The sequence below is a fragment of the Amblyomma mixtum genome, chromosome 1 (assembly GCF_055824585.1).
Source record: "Amblyomma mixtum isolate Tamu chromosome 1, ASM5582458v1, whole genome shotgun sequence".
NCBI lineage: Eukaryota > Metazoa > Arthropoda > Arachnida > Ixodida > Ixodidae > Amblyomma > Amblyomma mixtum.
Window position 1 is genome coordinate 259,851,017 of NC_143012.1, and position 16,776 is coordinate 259,867,792.

The following is a 16,776-nucleotide window of genomic DNA, read 5'->3' on the forward strand; positions in this document are numbered from 1 at the left end:
ATATTACTGAACATGTTATCGCTTAAAGCTAACTGATTAGAAAAGCAGAAGAAAAAACAACCACTGCCGCCGGTGGGATCCGAACCCACGACCTCCGAATTACGCGTCCGGTGCTCTACCTCTGAGCTACGGCGACGGTTGTCAAATCATCTGCTTTCGGGGGTATTTATGTTTACAAGTAACCTAACCTTGAGAGTGTTCATCAGCGCCACCCACGTTCATAAGCGGCGGACGTAGAACGTCCTGAGATACCGCAGGTGTGACGTAGAACGTCATCGAACGGAGAGGGTGGAAGCTGCGTGAGAACCCTCTTTATGCTTTTTATGGCGTCAAGGCTGCCAGAACCGAGGCCCTCGCTAAGCAATTAAGCAAACAAGGGAAGGGGTATGAGGGGCTCGTTATAAATATGAAAGAAGCCAACAGCCACAGAAACCAAGGGGCACAGGGGATTTTTAATCTATTTATTTATTTTGTGGTGTTGATCAATTTAGAATATTACTGAACATGTTATCGCTTAAAGCTAACTGATTAGAAAAGCAGAAGAAAAAACAACCACTGCCGCCGGTGGGATCCGAACCCACGACCTCCGAATTACGCGTCCGGTGCTCTACCTCTGAGCTACGGCGACGGTTGTCAAATCATCTGCTTTCGGGGGTATTTATGTTTACAAGTAACCTAACCTTGAGAGTGTTCATCAGCGCCACCCACGTTCATAAGCGGCGGACGTAGAACGTCCTGAGATACCGCAGGTGTGACGTAGAACGTCATCGAACGGAGAGGGCGGAAGCTGCGTGAGAACCCTCTTTATGCTTTTTATGGCGTCAAGGCTACCAGAACCGAGGCCCTCGCTAAGCAATTAAGCAAACAAGGGAAGGGGTATGAGAGGCTCGTTATAAATATGAAAGAAGCCAACAGCCACAGAAACCAAGGGGCACAGGGGATTTTTAATCTATTTATTTATTTTGTGGTGTTGATCAATTTAGAATATTACTGAACATGTTATCGCTTAAAGCTAACTGATTAGAAAAGCAGAAGAAAAAACAACCACTGCCGCCGGTGGGATCCGAACCCACGACCTCCGAATTACGCGTCCGGTGCTCTACCTCTGAGCTACGGCGACGGTTGTCAAATCATCTGCTTTCGGGGGTATTTATGTTTACAAGTAACCTAACCTTGAGAGTGTTCATCAGCGCCACCCACGTTCATAAGCGGCGGACGTAGAACGTCCTGAGATACCGCAGGTGTGACGTAGAACGTCATCGAACGGAGAGGGTGGAAGCTGCGTGAGAACCCTCTTTATGCTTTTTATGGCGTCAAGGCTGCCAGAACCGAGGCCCTCGCTAAGCAATTAAGCAAACAAGGGAAGGGGTATGAGGGGCTCGTTATAAATATGAAAGAAGCCAACAGCCACAGAAACCAAGGGGCACAGGGGATTTTTAATCTATTTATTTATTTTGTGGTGTTGATCAATTTAGAATATTACTGAACATGTTATCGCTTAAAGCTAACTGATTAGAAAAGCAGAAGAAAAAACAACCACTGCCGCCGGTGGGATCAACACCACAAAATAAATAAATAGATTAAAAATCCCCTGTGGCCCTTGGTTTCTGTGGCTGTTGGCTTCTTTCATATATATATATATATATATATATATATATATATATATATATATATATAACAACAGTAGGGCTGTGAGGCGATAAAGGATGCCAACTGTTACTGAAACCCCAAAAAATAAAGGGGAATGCTTCTCCCCAGAGTGCTTTTCAGCAATCGCATATGCTGCCTTTAGTTTCAATTGACTGATTGCTTCTCTCTAACTCACACACACACACACGGATATTTCTTTCTCTTCAAATTTTTTAGAAGTACTTCAATATATCGGCGTCACAAGAAATATCACATAATAGTATGAAAAAAGATGTAGCCCTTGATTTAACTACGCTGCTTTTAAGTCTCGTCTCGATGTTCGCGTCTCAAAAAATAAAAGATCAGCAATGATCGTTCAATATTTTCTCAACGGACTTTGCGTACTTCCTGGAGATTGGCTATGTGTTATTGATCGTTATTGAAATACGCTCCATCTTTATTACGAAGCGGTCTCTCGGAAGACCTGTCCAGCCGGTATTATTCTGGTTTAGGAGCCTGGTTTAAAATCCCTTTGCTTCCGCCTATTTTTTATGATGACCTCTCCTGGTCGCTTCTTAGCTATAGCATTCGGCTGGTGAGTAGCGTAAGCAAATTTTAGCCCGTCGGCAGCGTTCGTGTTTTTATGAAGACGGAAAGTTGCCACATGAGTACAGATATTTATTTGCATGTTTAGAAACGGCACGTGGTCGCAATTATTCGAAACATGTTTTCTGCGCAGTGATTGGCAGCCAATCGTGCAATCGTGACATTCCATACGTAAAAAAAGCAGTACACAGCATTAAGAAGAAGGCTCGCCGAAATAAACGAAATATTAACAGCACTTGATGTCATACATATTGAGCGGTCATGTCTAATCTGAAATATCCCAGAGTAATTGTGTATTGTGAGCAGGGGTGCGAAAATGAGTTGGACGGGTGAGCAGAGTTGGGCGCTTGAATGAAAATTGCGAGCGCTGTTTCACATTGTGGAAAAAATAGGCAAGTATCATCAATCAAACGTTTGTAGTAGACTATTTTGTGACGTTACAATTAATACTTCTATTGTGGTGCAAATAAATCTTTCAGGCCAGCTGAGTGAGTGGCAAAGAAGAACGAGCTCTGTGCTCGTCGATTTTCATGGCTTTGAGTAGTCTGCCTATCGTTTGCTAGATAATTTGTATTAATTTATGGTCGGTTATTGTTTCCTCTTTGTGGAAAACAGGGTTTCTCCAAAGTTCCGAGGGTGCATGTTCTGCTTTTGAGCATTATAGTCCTGCATTTAGGAAAAGCTCGTAGCTGAGAATCTTTGCAGAGGATAGGAGTATGAGTCTCAAGAACATTGACAGCTTTATTTGAATCATATGTTCGAGGTTATATTGCTCAAAAGCAGACCCTGTGGAACGGGAACATTTGAAGAGCATTGTATATTTCACAAATCAGTTAGCCATAATCTGTTTTCGTTTGTTCAAGGTACATTCTACGAATTAGTGATTGATTAATCGCTGAATGAAGGATAAACGGAGTGATAACCTGAGACAGCACAAAAGCATCAGCGCTTACCGCCAAGCACATCGAATTAGACGCAACCATTCGAGCAAAGATGAACTCCCATTGTGCTGAACTAAATGCGCGCTGTTCACACAGCTCTGCCCTACGCAAAGCGTAGACGATGCCATAGATAGAGACGGCACACTGAACAACAATTGACTCTCACCAGATCTATTATCCCCAGCAAATCTAGCCACAAGAGCCTATTTTTAATAGACTCCACCTATGTGTCAAATGTCTCGGCCATTCTAATATGACACCACAACATGCGACCAAAAGGCAAATTAGCAAAATCTCTTTGAGCAGACCCACCGCATGTAGCAACCAACAAAGAAAAATAACCAGAAAAGAAAAATCTTCGGGACATGCCAATTTCTTCAACAACGAGCATTCCTCTGACCATGGACAGTGCACCCTGAAGCAAATCTTTTTGTCAGGGCTGCGCCCAAACTACCGGATTTACTACTGCCACCAGCACAGGCATTAGACTTCTTAATCAAAACCAATGTAGCTTAAAGGAGACTCGTCAGATTTGGTCTACGGCTTTAGTGTTCAACGTATGGGTTTGAATACATCGGCCAAACAAAACCCCTCATCAGAACAGTATCTAATATTATCAAGGACAAGTTAAATATCTTTCTAATATCCCATTATTGAGCGGCGCTAACAAGCATGATAGCCCGCAAGTAACCGTATTGAAATCAAACTACCGTGCACGCCACAACAAAAATATCGAGAGTCTTATCTTGACAGGAAATTTAAAGCAGGTTCCTGGGAGCCTAAAGAAGGCCCTGGCAAACTCGCTTGCCTTCCGAAAATGTAAAGTAATGAATAAAATCAATAATTAGCACGTAAAGCATGGGAGTTAAGCGCCACCGTAATGAGCTGAAAAGTAGACCAACTTTGAAACTGCTGTACGTTTGAATTATTGGTTTCTGTTCTTTTGTTTCTGTTCGTTTATTTCTTTCTCTACTGTGTGCATTTCGAGCTGAGGGAGCAAAACCTCTAGACCTAGCCTGCCACACTGCCTCGTTTTTCTTTCCAGCTCGTCGTACATTTGGTCAAAAATGCAGATATTTCTACAAATGATCCCACACACACGATTTCTTGATGAATTTAGGCGACTTTATATGTAGCGCCTGAAATTACTTCCAGATACGGAGATTTTTACCGCTTCTATTTTCTGAGAATGTCGGGATTAGCTGACTGAGAGCGCCAAGGCTTCCAACTGGAAAAGCGTAACTGTTGATTAAGGGATTGTACCTAACTAGGGCAGATAGTGACCGCCAATCAGAGCCACGAGAGTGAAATAAATAGAAGAGTGGAGTGCAGCGCATCTGGCAGATACTCGCATGTCATGCATACAGCTTAACAAAATCCTTCAAGAAAATGCGAGAGAAAACTCGAGGCTAGCAAAAAGGGCCCAACTTAAATTGGGGAGAACAAAGCGATCTATGGAAACAAAACTATTATGTGTAACGTTAGAAAGGTGAAACGTTAGGAGACAGGAGACGAGGAAAATGGGTCCGGAACAAAATTCGGGATGACATCCTACTCGAAATCAAGAGGTGAGCTTCTTGAGGACAAGCCGTGCGAAGGCAGGATAGCCAATGGCCCTTAATGGTAACGGACTGACTTTCAAGAGAAGTCAAGCGTAGCAGGAGGTGACAGACTGTTAGGTGGACAAATATGATTAAGAATTCTGCGAGAACATGGCAGTGCCTGGCACTGCACAGGCTTAATTGTAGAGATATAGAAGAGGCCTTTATCGTGCAGTGAGGGTAGCTAGATTGATGAAGCTGATGCAGGCACTAGAGAACAAAACGAAACATGGAAAATTTAGCCCCGTTCTCTATTTCAGTCACCGATCTCACAGTATTTCTTTAGCTTATTTCAGTTACACATCTGAATTTCTTTCATTTATTTCCTAATTACTATTATTATCATTATTATTTTATTTTTTCCTCATCATTATTTTCTTGTTTAACATTTTGTGCACCAATCAGTTACCGCCTGTGTCTTGGTCAATCCCCCGCAGTGCGTACGCGCCATTATTTAGAGGACAACAACAACAACGAACAGGTGACCCTCGACAGTAAGCGTTTTTCAGCCCTCCATATTTCACGCCGGCACTTAGTCGGCATTCTCGCGGCACGGTCTAATTTCGTCGTCATTTCAACTTTCCACTGAGAGGGGGGAGCGGTAGAGGCGTCAGAAAGGGCGCTGGATACATATCTCTTGAGATGAGAAACATGCTCCGGGAAGATTCAGGGTGCACCACACTGACGATATTCCCCCGTTATCCGGGCAAGCTGAGCCGACTCAATGGTTGCTTCCGCACGCTCATGAGCTTTGAGAAGCTTGGGGTGGGCTTCGAAGTGGCCAAGACGAAGCCGTCGGAAAAAGTTAGGTGGGGACGCAATAGGACAGGGAAGGCTAGCAGGGTGTCTAGCAGTAGAAGCATGGTGCTCTGCTTTTCAGTGTGAAATGCTTGAAAACGGAATCTTCGCCTTCCCTCCCCCCCCCCCCCCCCCTCTTTGTGAAGATGGAAAATACCTCCTGCCATGGCGCTCTTTGACCCAGGCGCCTTTGCGCCACAGAAAAAACGCAATCATTTTGTAGAATGAAGAATGTACAATGAAGGACGTTCCGCTGTGGATGACTGAAAGCTGCGTCACATGTGTGGTTACCTGTTTTGCGGTGTCCACGGCGGAAGTTTGAGCAGAGACATGCTGTCCCAGCTCGTTTGGGGTGGAGTTGCATAGGGCGCAAGTACATTCATAATAGTATGGCTAACCCAATACACGAGGCTTTTCCACTAAAGGGGTTTGACGGACATAGTAGAGGGTGAGTAACGTGTGAGGAGGGTTGGGTCTCACTCGAATTCGTCACACATGAAGGAGCTCCCGCTGTGTGTGGTGAGGGGTCGGGATACTCCATGCCGAAGGAACAAATGGCAGTCCACAAGCACGGTTTTACGGAAGGTCGTGTCGGAGTCAGAAAACGCTTCGACGTGCTTGGAAAAATGGCCATTATTTAACAAAACATACCAGTGGCTGTCGCGCTTTTTGGGAGACGATCCCGACTGGTATAGCCCAACTAGTTCGCAATTCGGAGGCGGAATAGCCTGCAGGCGTGGTTTCGTGCTTTTGTGGACCGCTTACGGTACTGACACGATGCCCGTGCTCCAGGACATCGTTGAACATAAAATGCCACAAGAAGCCCTCCAATACGCCTGCGTAGGCCTTACCGCAACCCAGATAGTTTGCTGTGGGAGAATCGTTCAAACCGCGCGGTATCTGGGGCAGCGATATTTTTGGTACCGCAGGCAACCACCGGGCAGGTCATCCACGGAGCCATTTCGCATGGTACAAGCGGTTGTCTTCCGACAGGTAGAATGGGCGCCGCTGGTTACTGCAAGTCGCGACATCGGCTCTGATAGATCGGACTAGGGCAGCTAGGTAGGGTCTTGGGCTGGCGCAATCTTCAGCTCTGACAAAGGCTTTACAGAGAGAGTTGCGAGAAAGGAAATTGGCATCTTGATGTGCAGAGACGCACAAATGCATGTTGGTGTAATGATACTCGGCGTTGTAGGTACCAGTTCGTGTTCTTACTGAAATGTTTGATGGGCTGCAGACAGGTCAGGGCGGTGAATTCTGTGACTCTGGTAAATGACGTTGGCACAGGTAGGGACGAAACATCTCGACGGCCCACACAACGGTGAAGCATTCTAGCTTTGAACACTGCAGGCACCGTTTAAGGTCTGAGGGGTTGACTGGCATAAGCCATGACCGTTTTGTTGACAGACTTGTGTTCCTGCAGGACTCCTCTGAGACCATCTTGGCTGGTATTCGTGTGGAGAATGGTTTGGGCAGGCTTTGTTATGGGCTAAGGCAGAGGCTCCATGACGGCATCCTTGATGTCGAGGAGACATCGTCGATAAGAACCACGGCGTTCTGCGGTGCACCCAACAACGGTAGCAGATAATGCCGCTCAACAGCTGCGGTGAGAAAATGGAAGGGTTCCCTAACCTCCGGGCTGCAAGTTCACACAGGGTGGTATTACACCCAAGGGTGACCCGACGAGCAGTACTGCTAGGCGAGAAGGCCCGCGAGAACTGTTTAATCACCCTGGTGATCGTGGGCACGTTTTGAAGAAGCCCTATCACGCGGCCATGCAGCTCGGCAACGCGTTTAGGGCATTTAGGGCATTCATTTGGTTGCTCTTGCCTCTAGCTGCCGCGATGGCGTCAAACTGGTAGCTGCAGGCAATCCCGCGAGATGACGCCATCTAACTTGGGGAAAAACCGCTGCTCCACAAGAGACATCAGAGAGGAGGCGGCTGGGCCGGCCACGCCAAAGTCGGCCAGGGCAGACGTTCGGCGGGAACAGGGTATGTGTCAGCGGTGGCAGTGGCTTCTCCGACGGCTGAGGGCTGCCGGCGCGCAGCGGTGGTCCCCATACCGGAAAAGATGAACCACCCCAGCGCGTGAAAACTAGTGGGCTTCCTACGCATCCATTCGCTGGGAGGAGGTGCCCATGCTATGCTGGAAGCCTGCGCTCAGCTTCATGTGAATAGGCAGTAAGCAAGAACGACTGGGGCTATCAGCACCATCCATTTTCCAGGATTTTCTAGGGTTAGCTGGTGGTGGCGGACCCCAGCTGTCGACCGCATCCGGCGATGGGTTCTGGGAGCGGGTCTCTGTGCATCCCACCGCTCTCATCAAAACCTTGCAGAGTGCGGTGCTTCTTGTAAGAAACTTTATAAGAACGGAGTTATTCGAGGAGGGGGCGAGCTCTTAGTGGTATATGAACTTATCGAGATAACGACAGGAATCGAGGTAGCATGACCATTTATTGTGTTCAATTGCAATTTCATAACTGATGAGCAAATGTACCCACAGAAAAAGCTAGTGATTATTTTTTCGAGAACCGCTAAAGCTTTCATTTCGACAAAAAACGTACATCACAAGAAATAGGAATCGTCTCTTCTGCGTCTTCGCAAACTAGCTAGTTTGGATCCCCCTAGAAAGAAAAACAAAATTTTGTGGAGCCCGAATATATTTTTAAGCAACTGTATGAAAAAAAAGTGCTGTTGAAAGCAGTGCAAACTTGTTCTTTTATCATTTGATAACCTCGCAGTAAATAGCCGCGATCATTTTTGTAAAAGTAATCCATTCCAACAAGGGCAGTTTTTCTGGCTGCAATTAGACAAGGAATAAGAACTTGACGCTGAACTTTTTAGTGTGTGTTAAATCTAAGCTCAATGTTTGTTAATATGGATGCCTGTTTAATGACGAAGTCTTACTCGGTACAGGCTACATTTGGCTCACTCATGCGAGTTTTGCAGGCACATGATTTGCCTACCTTAAGCTGTTTGTCAAAGATCCTTTCAACAGGATTTTATTTAATAAAAAAAGAACAAAGAGGTATTTTGAGTAATGCAGATGAATAAGGTTATAAACTTCCACTTTAACGTTACAAGCCAAATAGTGAGTGCGACTGAGGGCAATGACTTAGTTGTTCTCTTCTCCACCCTCAACAGCAAACTTTGCGGGCAGTGAACTCCACTTTCAAGTTTGTTTTCATTCCAAGATGGAGTACCAGGCAAACACACAACCTCTGCACGTCCCGAGGTCATCCACGTGGTTGGAGCAGTCATTTCTTTATTTGCTTCTTTCACAACGGGAACGTGTGGAGCGAACCAGAAAGAAGCAGTGTGCAAAAATATCTCTATAGAAACAATATATTTCTGCAGAACGCACATAGTTCGCTAATACAAGCAAAGCGGCGAAGTAAAGGTAAACGAAGTAACGTAAAAGTAATACATCGAAATCATCAACAGGAGAAAAGCACACGATGTATTTGGCTCCGCCCAAGACCATCTTTTTCGATGGCAGGCTGCATTTTCGCAGGCCCGATTTCCAAAATTCTTCAAACAGAACAAAGAGTTATTGATTGCATTGCGCAAGAGCATCCTCCAGATATTTCGCAACTGGAACGCATTCACAGAGGCCTTTCTGCTGATGTGGAATCGTTTGCTCAATTTTGTGAAGTAAAAACAGAAAAAAAATTGTGCGCACCACGCTTCTTCACTGTCCTGACTTTCATTTCTTTCCTACGTCCATTAAATTTATGCCTTCAGAACGTAGAGATCTTTTTGATCACCGTTGTGGATGGGAAATTTGGTGTTTAGATTTAGCGACAGGGAAGTATCTAAGCTATGCAAATTGCTTGCCTGCATGTGGCTCTTTAAGGGAACTATCTTAGGTGTAGTTGCCTATCGAGAACTAAGAATGATAACAAATTACAAGATACTTTTCAAATATCACAAGAGTTTCTAGCTTAGATTGTTTTCTTGGCTGCTTCATCCGTGCAACAAATATGTGCAAAATCTCTGCCGTCAGAACCCAGGTAACGATGTAACTCTGAACAGAGCAGCAGCAACCCTCACCACCCCTTCCAAGCCTCTGTGCACCTATTTAACAATCGAGCATCGAAATTTATATTTGCAAGGTTCTCTGCGGTTTTAGTATGTTGAGGGATGATAGCAAGACAAATCAAACTGCCCTTATATTTAAAATGTTAAATATATTGACTATATTATATACTGCGCGTACAATAATCAGTAAGCCGACAGAGAATTTTGTTTTGTGAAACTACTAAAATTTCAGAAGAAAAAATCGTAAACGCCATCTTGGCAAAGGCAAAGTTTTCACGCAGAGCTCAATCTGGCTAATTGGCAGTGACGTTAGAATCAAGATAGGAATGACATGATGAATATATTTTGTGTTTCGAAAAGTTTAGGTGAAAAAGATTTTCAGCTTTTTTACCAGCATTGTGAAGAAGCTGTCACTAAAATAATCAAAAACGGCATGTCTCAAATGAGGCTCTTTCCAAAAATTTTTCTCTGAAAATATAAACGTCCTCATCTTCAAATTTGCACAGCTGTTCAGCATCAAGGTGCTAAAAGAGTGTACCCACATTCATTTTTACATAGTAAGGTACAAGAGGTATTTGCCTCAATCGATCATTTCAACTTATAGTAGTGTTTTTAAAAAATCACAGGAAAAGAAACCCATCCCAAATTTTCCTTCGAAGTCCTCAAACATGTCTGTAGATGCAGGCGAAATGGAGTACGAAAGAACATGTCGCATCAGTTTGTTTCCAACAATATTATCGAAGATCGAACTTTTAGCTTCTTGAGCATTGGCAGGAGCGACTACATGAAGCTGCGGAAGCAACAAATATGCCTTCCGCTGCTCTATATTCGACCCAGGTCCCGAGAGTGACACCTTTTCAGTCAAATGAGTGAATTGCTATTGATTTTTTTATGAACAAACACGCATCTCTGACGTAAGCAGGCTTCTGTGGCGCTGGTATCGGCAAGTGCGTGCAACAGCTGGGGGTGCTGCCGTGATGACTAAATGTGAATAAACTTTTTAATATAAATTTATTACTCACAGTGCATCTATCAACCCATGCGTGTCTCCAGGCCATCACTCTCCCACTCCACTCAGCGTATACAGTGGCTAATTTTCTTTTCTAGTTCGCATTGGATTTAAAAATACATTTTTGTTTACTTTTAGCCGCTGTAGGATTATTGTGATTGGTTATGCTGGTCTTATGCTGGATTTAATACAGATTTCCTGGAGTCGGCATTCCCTCAATTTATGTACAATTTTCTTCAGAGTTTTGCTAACCCAGATACTCAAAAATTAGTAAATGACGTCCTACTTCATTAATAAAAGCCGATAAGGGCGTTGTAGTGCAGATTGTGCATTTGTAAAACGTCTCTGGCAAACGCCATGTTGTGATGTTTAAAAACAAAACATGGGCCTAGAAATGACGTCTGTAGAATTAGACTTTTCTGTAATCGACCTTTTTCTACTGAGCGAAAACTTCTTCTCATGGCGGAAATAACCTTGGCATATACTTTCCCACCTGTACTTTTAGCAATTATTCTTACAGTGCACATGGAGAATTGCTTCGGAAGAGCTAGGAGTTATATATCAATGTAAAGTGAATACAAACTGAACTTTTTATCGCAACAAGCTGATGCTCATAAACTCATTTGGTATAACACTGAAAACGAAAGCGTACTTACGCTTCAGAAGACCGGGAGCATTAAAATATGCTTCGACCAATAAGCGGAACAACAGAAATTAATAACCCTTTACTTTGCAACGCCGTTTCTGCGGCTAAGTAAGCTTTCCATAATGCTTTCCTCATTGAAACGGTCATTGACTTCGCAAGTAAGCATCACGTTCACTTATAGAGATATGGAAAGTTCGTTTGTACACTCCCACGCATTCCTTTTACATGTTCTTTCTGGGCATTGCAAATGAGATTATGAGTGGAGTCATACGTTATGCATGTTATTCGGGTCATTATCCTCGCTGGTTTTATTTATCCTCAGCGTGGCTTGAAAGTTGCATTATAGATCGATGCTTTCAGCCAGAGCTAGCGTTAGCAATTCTGGTAGTGGCTCTCCGTCGCTTAAGAAGATTCAAGAGCCCTTGCTAGAGCGCGGTAAATAAAGAAGAAAAATGTAACCAAGGAAAACAGTGAAACAGGGCACATAAACGGCAATTTGCCGGCCTTGATTAGATTTAGAAAAAAATTACGATCACTAGTTCAGTATCCAAGTAACACAGCCACACTATATTTGTTTTGATCTTGCATCCTGCATGACGGAACATTCAATTTTGAGCGCATGTGTTTTCTGCGTGTTGGAAAAAAGTGGTTAATAAAGTGGAAATTCTGAGATTCTTCTGTCAGTAAATGTATCCCGGGTAAAGGCTTTCAGGCAGTTTGGAGAAATAAAAAACAGAGCTTTTAACGACAACTGCGTGCAACGCTGTAGGGAAAGTTCTGACTGATATCACAAAGAAATAATCGCAAACACTTCAGTGCCTTCGCGAAAGTGAGCGCCGTTCTTGCTGCATTTTGTCTGGTTTATCATACCCCTAAGGTGCAACGCTGTTCATGTCGACGAACATACATTACAAGAAAAGCTTTGCTTTAAAATGCAGGCCAAAAAAAGATCACACATGTCTGCGTTTCTGCGACAGTTCTCACCAGGTCTGTTTTTTGACGCTGCGTCACGAAGATTTGATTCAAGGCTAAACGACATTTACGTTCTGCCTCCAGGATGAACATCAGCTAGCAGACGTAGCCTTCAAAGGCGATGATATTGTCATAGAGGTTTAAGCAATGACTCAATCTGCCTTAACCCAGGAAACAAAAGAAGTGTTCGGCAGTGACTTACAAAAAAACTACACACCTTAGTTGAACGGGTGAAGTACATGTGTGAAAAACCTTTCGGAAGCTAGATTGTGAATAAATATATTATGACTTATTTTAAAGCATCCAGAGTTAATCACCTTGAGTTCGAGATTGAAATAATTTGCACGCGAGAGCGACATTTTAAACTTTAATGAAGAATGGTTAAATACGTAGCGTCAACCGACTGAAACGTCCCTGCTGTCTAGCTGCTTTAAAGTGGTTCATTTAGTTCGTCGTCCATAGTGATGGCCTGCTGAAAGAGCAACCATACTACAATTAAGGGTTAAGAGGGTAGTGCCGTCTGGAAGATATCGATGATATTGTGGCTTGAAAAGACAGATATGAAAAAAATTATCGCCTGATAGTTTCCGCGATCGGCTCTTAACCATTATAGTCTATTACTCCTAAGATAGCCGAACCCATGCTGGCGGGCTGCTCTGACCCTGAGGACACAAGAGTTTTTTGAGCAGCACCTAGTGCACCACAAATACAAGGCAAATGCTGCCTTTAGGCTACTACTGCGGGGTACCTAACTGCTAACGCTTTTGCTCTAATTACATTCATTCTTGGAGAACTATTCGAACCATTTATCTCTTACTTGGAACTTGTGTTAAAGTATTCTTTGTTCATTAACAAGCATTCGGCCATTACGAACCGTCGAGATAAGAAAGCAAGTTCACGCAGCGAAAAAAAGGCTTCATTAATGGCACGTGACTTCATATACGTGGGTTTCGCACTGTCCTCTATCCTTCCTTCGGATTACGAGCGATAGATAGGAGAACGTGCGAAACAATATTTTGCAGCTCGAAAAAGTTATGTAATTATATTACGCATGTAAAGGCGATTCTCTCACGTGGGGAGGGGGGGGGGGGGTCGTTCGAATAAGAATAACAAGTAATGGTATCAGCACAGAGAAGTATGGAAATACAATAAAAAGGAGAAAATTGCGCCGGGCCATGGATAGAGGAAACTCTTTTCTTCCATCCTGCATAAACTTGGGTATTGTATCGATTTTCTCCAGGTTGACTGAAAGTTTTTACAGTGGTACAGAAAGCTCAGCTGCGTGCTTTGTAGAGCATAAAAGAGTGTGACCCGACTGTCTGCTTTGTTTGGGTCTAAGTCTTTTGCGACGCAGATAACTTTGCAGGCACATGTTTATGCGGTACTTCCGAGAAAAGAAATTGTGGCGTTGCTTTTGCTTGAACTACATTATGTTTTAACATTCTACTCTTGCCGTTAGAAGCGTTCCCGACAGACCTGTATTTTACTTTCTCAGCACCAGACAGGCGCACCCCAATAAGGGTGAGCTCTCATGAGGGCTTTCTCATCCCGACCTCATGAGAGCTTGAATCTGTGAGGTGAGGGTGAGGGAGGAATAACGCGCAAAAATTTCTGAGGTTAAGGCTGAGGGAGGACAGAGGTGGAGAGGTGTGGGAGGAAAACATGCGTGGGTCGAGGGTGAGGGTGTGTCACAAACTTCGGACCTTTCCTGGTTTAAGTTTATAGACTCGGTCGCAGCATATTCCAGGGCATGCATAGATACAGGGAGGAGGACTAAATGAAAACAACTAAACAAGAACTGAAGTTCATAGGCAGGGGTAAAAACGCCTGTTTTGGACGGCCGTTCCCTACGACCCACCCTGTGGAGCATCCTCCTTATACCATAGGATGGTCATTAGAGGCTCTTGGCGTCCCCCCCCTCCCCCCTCTCATCACGAAGCTCCCGTACGGGCCCCCGAACGCCGGTGCTCCTACACACGCGGCCGACAGGGGCTGCACACAGTTGAATGGTGGCGATTGTTTAAATGAATAGGGTGCTTCAGAGTTTTGTGTCAAGCCCGTCCGTATTCTGAAGATTCGCTGCTCATAACGAGGCAAGGGCTCGCGTGGTCCTGCGTTGAGTGTGGGAGGCTGTTTTGTGACTAGACGCTCCCATTTCCATCCATATCTTTCCTGTTATTTAAGCAAAGGAAAAAGGAACTGTACACCAAGCTTGAGCTCGCATGCTTGAAAAGTAAATTATTTGGAGCGCATTCTACACAATGAAAATGTTCTTCAGAACTAAATCTCCATATATATTGCCTGCTTCAAGTTAACGTAAATGAACGTAGGATTTGGCAGAAGTCACTACGATTATTGTTAAAAATCTAGGTGTCCTGTAAGTTGTGGACCAATTTTTATTAAGAGCTACTTGGAGGTGACATACTTTCTTGAGGATAAGACTTTTCGCCGGTAATTTCGATCGACATCTAAGACTTTCTTTAATCTATCGCTTAGGAGGAATACTTTCTAGCGTTCAACAGGCAAATGAAGCCCCCGGCGCCCTGCCCTTTCTGAAAAACGCCGGCGTTTTGGTCAACGACTTTTTGGACATACTATTACTCTGCCTGCGTTATACTTTCTCCGTTTGGAAAAGGGTGCATATTATTTGAGGGAAATGAAATATGTTTAAGGTCTTGCATTACCGCTGTCCTGAGTGAACTTCTCGCGTCTAAGGACCTTCGTGTTTGCCTCTTCTTAACGCCTTTCCAGCAGTCGTCAAAGTATTCAGTTACGCCAGTGACCAGGCTGTTCATTTGGATCATTCCCGAAAACAGTTCAAAACCTGCATATCCGATGTTCAACAGAATATCCGTGGCGTTCTCGTTCCCTTCGAGGTGACCCATGAATTCCCTTTGAAACACTAACAAACTTCTTGACCAAAGGCTGAATTTTCATTCCGCCCATGGTTGCTGGGCATACGGATAAAGACAGGCGTAACAACTACTATCATACCACTCAGGTAGCTTACTAGAAATTAGAAAAATGAAGCATTGTCACAATGTGATTTATGAACCAAATAAGCACATTTTGCCTTCCCTCTGTGTTTTTCAGCTTCAGCCAATAGGTTGAGCTACTCACCGCCGGCAGGTTCCCTGCCCAATTTAAAATAAGACAAGAAACCTAGTTCAGTTAAAGAAGCAGCACGCTTGCAAGGACCCGTCCCCGGACCCTCCTTTTAAGAAAATATAGGAATATAGAGTGCGCACTACCATTCCTTATTGCCACATTTTCTCCCGTCACGTAAATAAACCGGGCAACGTGCCAACGTGGACGCGATGTTCTCCGCAGCCAACAATTGCTGCAACTCAGTGAACATGCCCAACAGAGAGGAAAACGTATGCACCCTGAACCAGATATTGTAGTTAGTGCCGTGAGCTGCGAGGATTGACTCGATTCATTTAGGCAACGGCGTCTTGTACATTTGCCAGAAAGGTAGGCGCGCCAATGATACAATGGCGAAACCAATTTCTGGACACCTCGGTGTGCACTTCATAAATTCCGACTGTCTACCCTCCTTCAGAAGCTGCTCCATAGTGAAAAAAAAAAATGCGGCATCGACTCATTTGCGAAATTATAAAAGCCTTCAAAATTAACATCGCGAAATCAAATCAAATGAAATCAAATCAAATGCATGAGCGCCCACATCAACACCAATGCATGAGCGCCCATTTGATAAACTTCACTGAAAATCAAAAGCCATACCTTTCACTAACGGAGAAGGTCACCGAGCACAAATTTTTTTCTTACTTGTTTTCTTGTCTTCCGTTTGTTCTTTTTGCCTTCCAACGACCTAAGTTGTCGAAATTCTTCCCGCATCTAGGTTGTGCACTTTTGGCGTTGTTCTTCCCCCTCTTCATGTTTTTGAACGTTTCCTTTTTTTTTCCGCTTCATCAACCCTGCCGCCCCGCTTATTATGGCCAGATATCCCGGGCATTCTTAAAAACCAATCCTTTATGCTCTTACCGCTGTTTATCTTTTCGCGTTGAAAAGCTGTATTCACCTGATGCATTCCCGAGGTTGGACACTGCTTTACCTCCCTCTATAACCTTGGAATATTTTCTCCAGGTGTCGAGCTCCCTTCAAAGCAGGTATTCGTCAATCGCGTCTACACCACAGATGTACCAGTCACGACTGCCTGAGAGGAAACTCAGAGATTTATAATCTAATTGACTTTAGCGGCTCAACTATAGCAGTAATCGACCGGATTCCGAATTGCTGAAAGGTCATCGAATGCTTTCACAGGGTCCATGAGAGGGCTTTCAAAAGGGCTTTCAGACACCGTCATATTTTTCGTTTCTTCATCTCGATAGTGAAGTTGCGTTCAGTTTGCAATCGAAAAAAAAAATCTCAGTTAATGTGAAGCGTGCATCTGGTCGTGAAATATTTCTGCCCTATGGCATTTCTGCTCTGTAAAAGAGTGATGAACTGAATTACGATCGCAAAAATATTGAAACCACTTCTTGCATCTTTTCGTCCAAAGAAAACTTCGG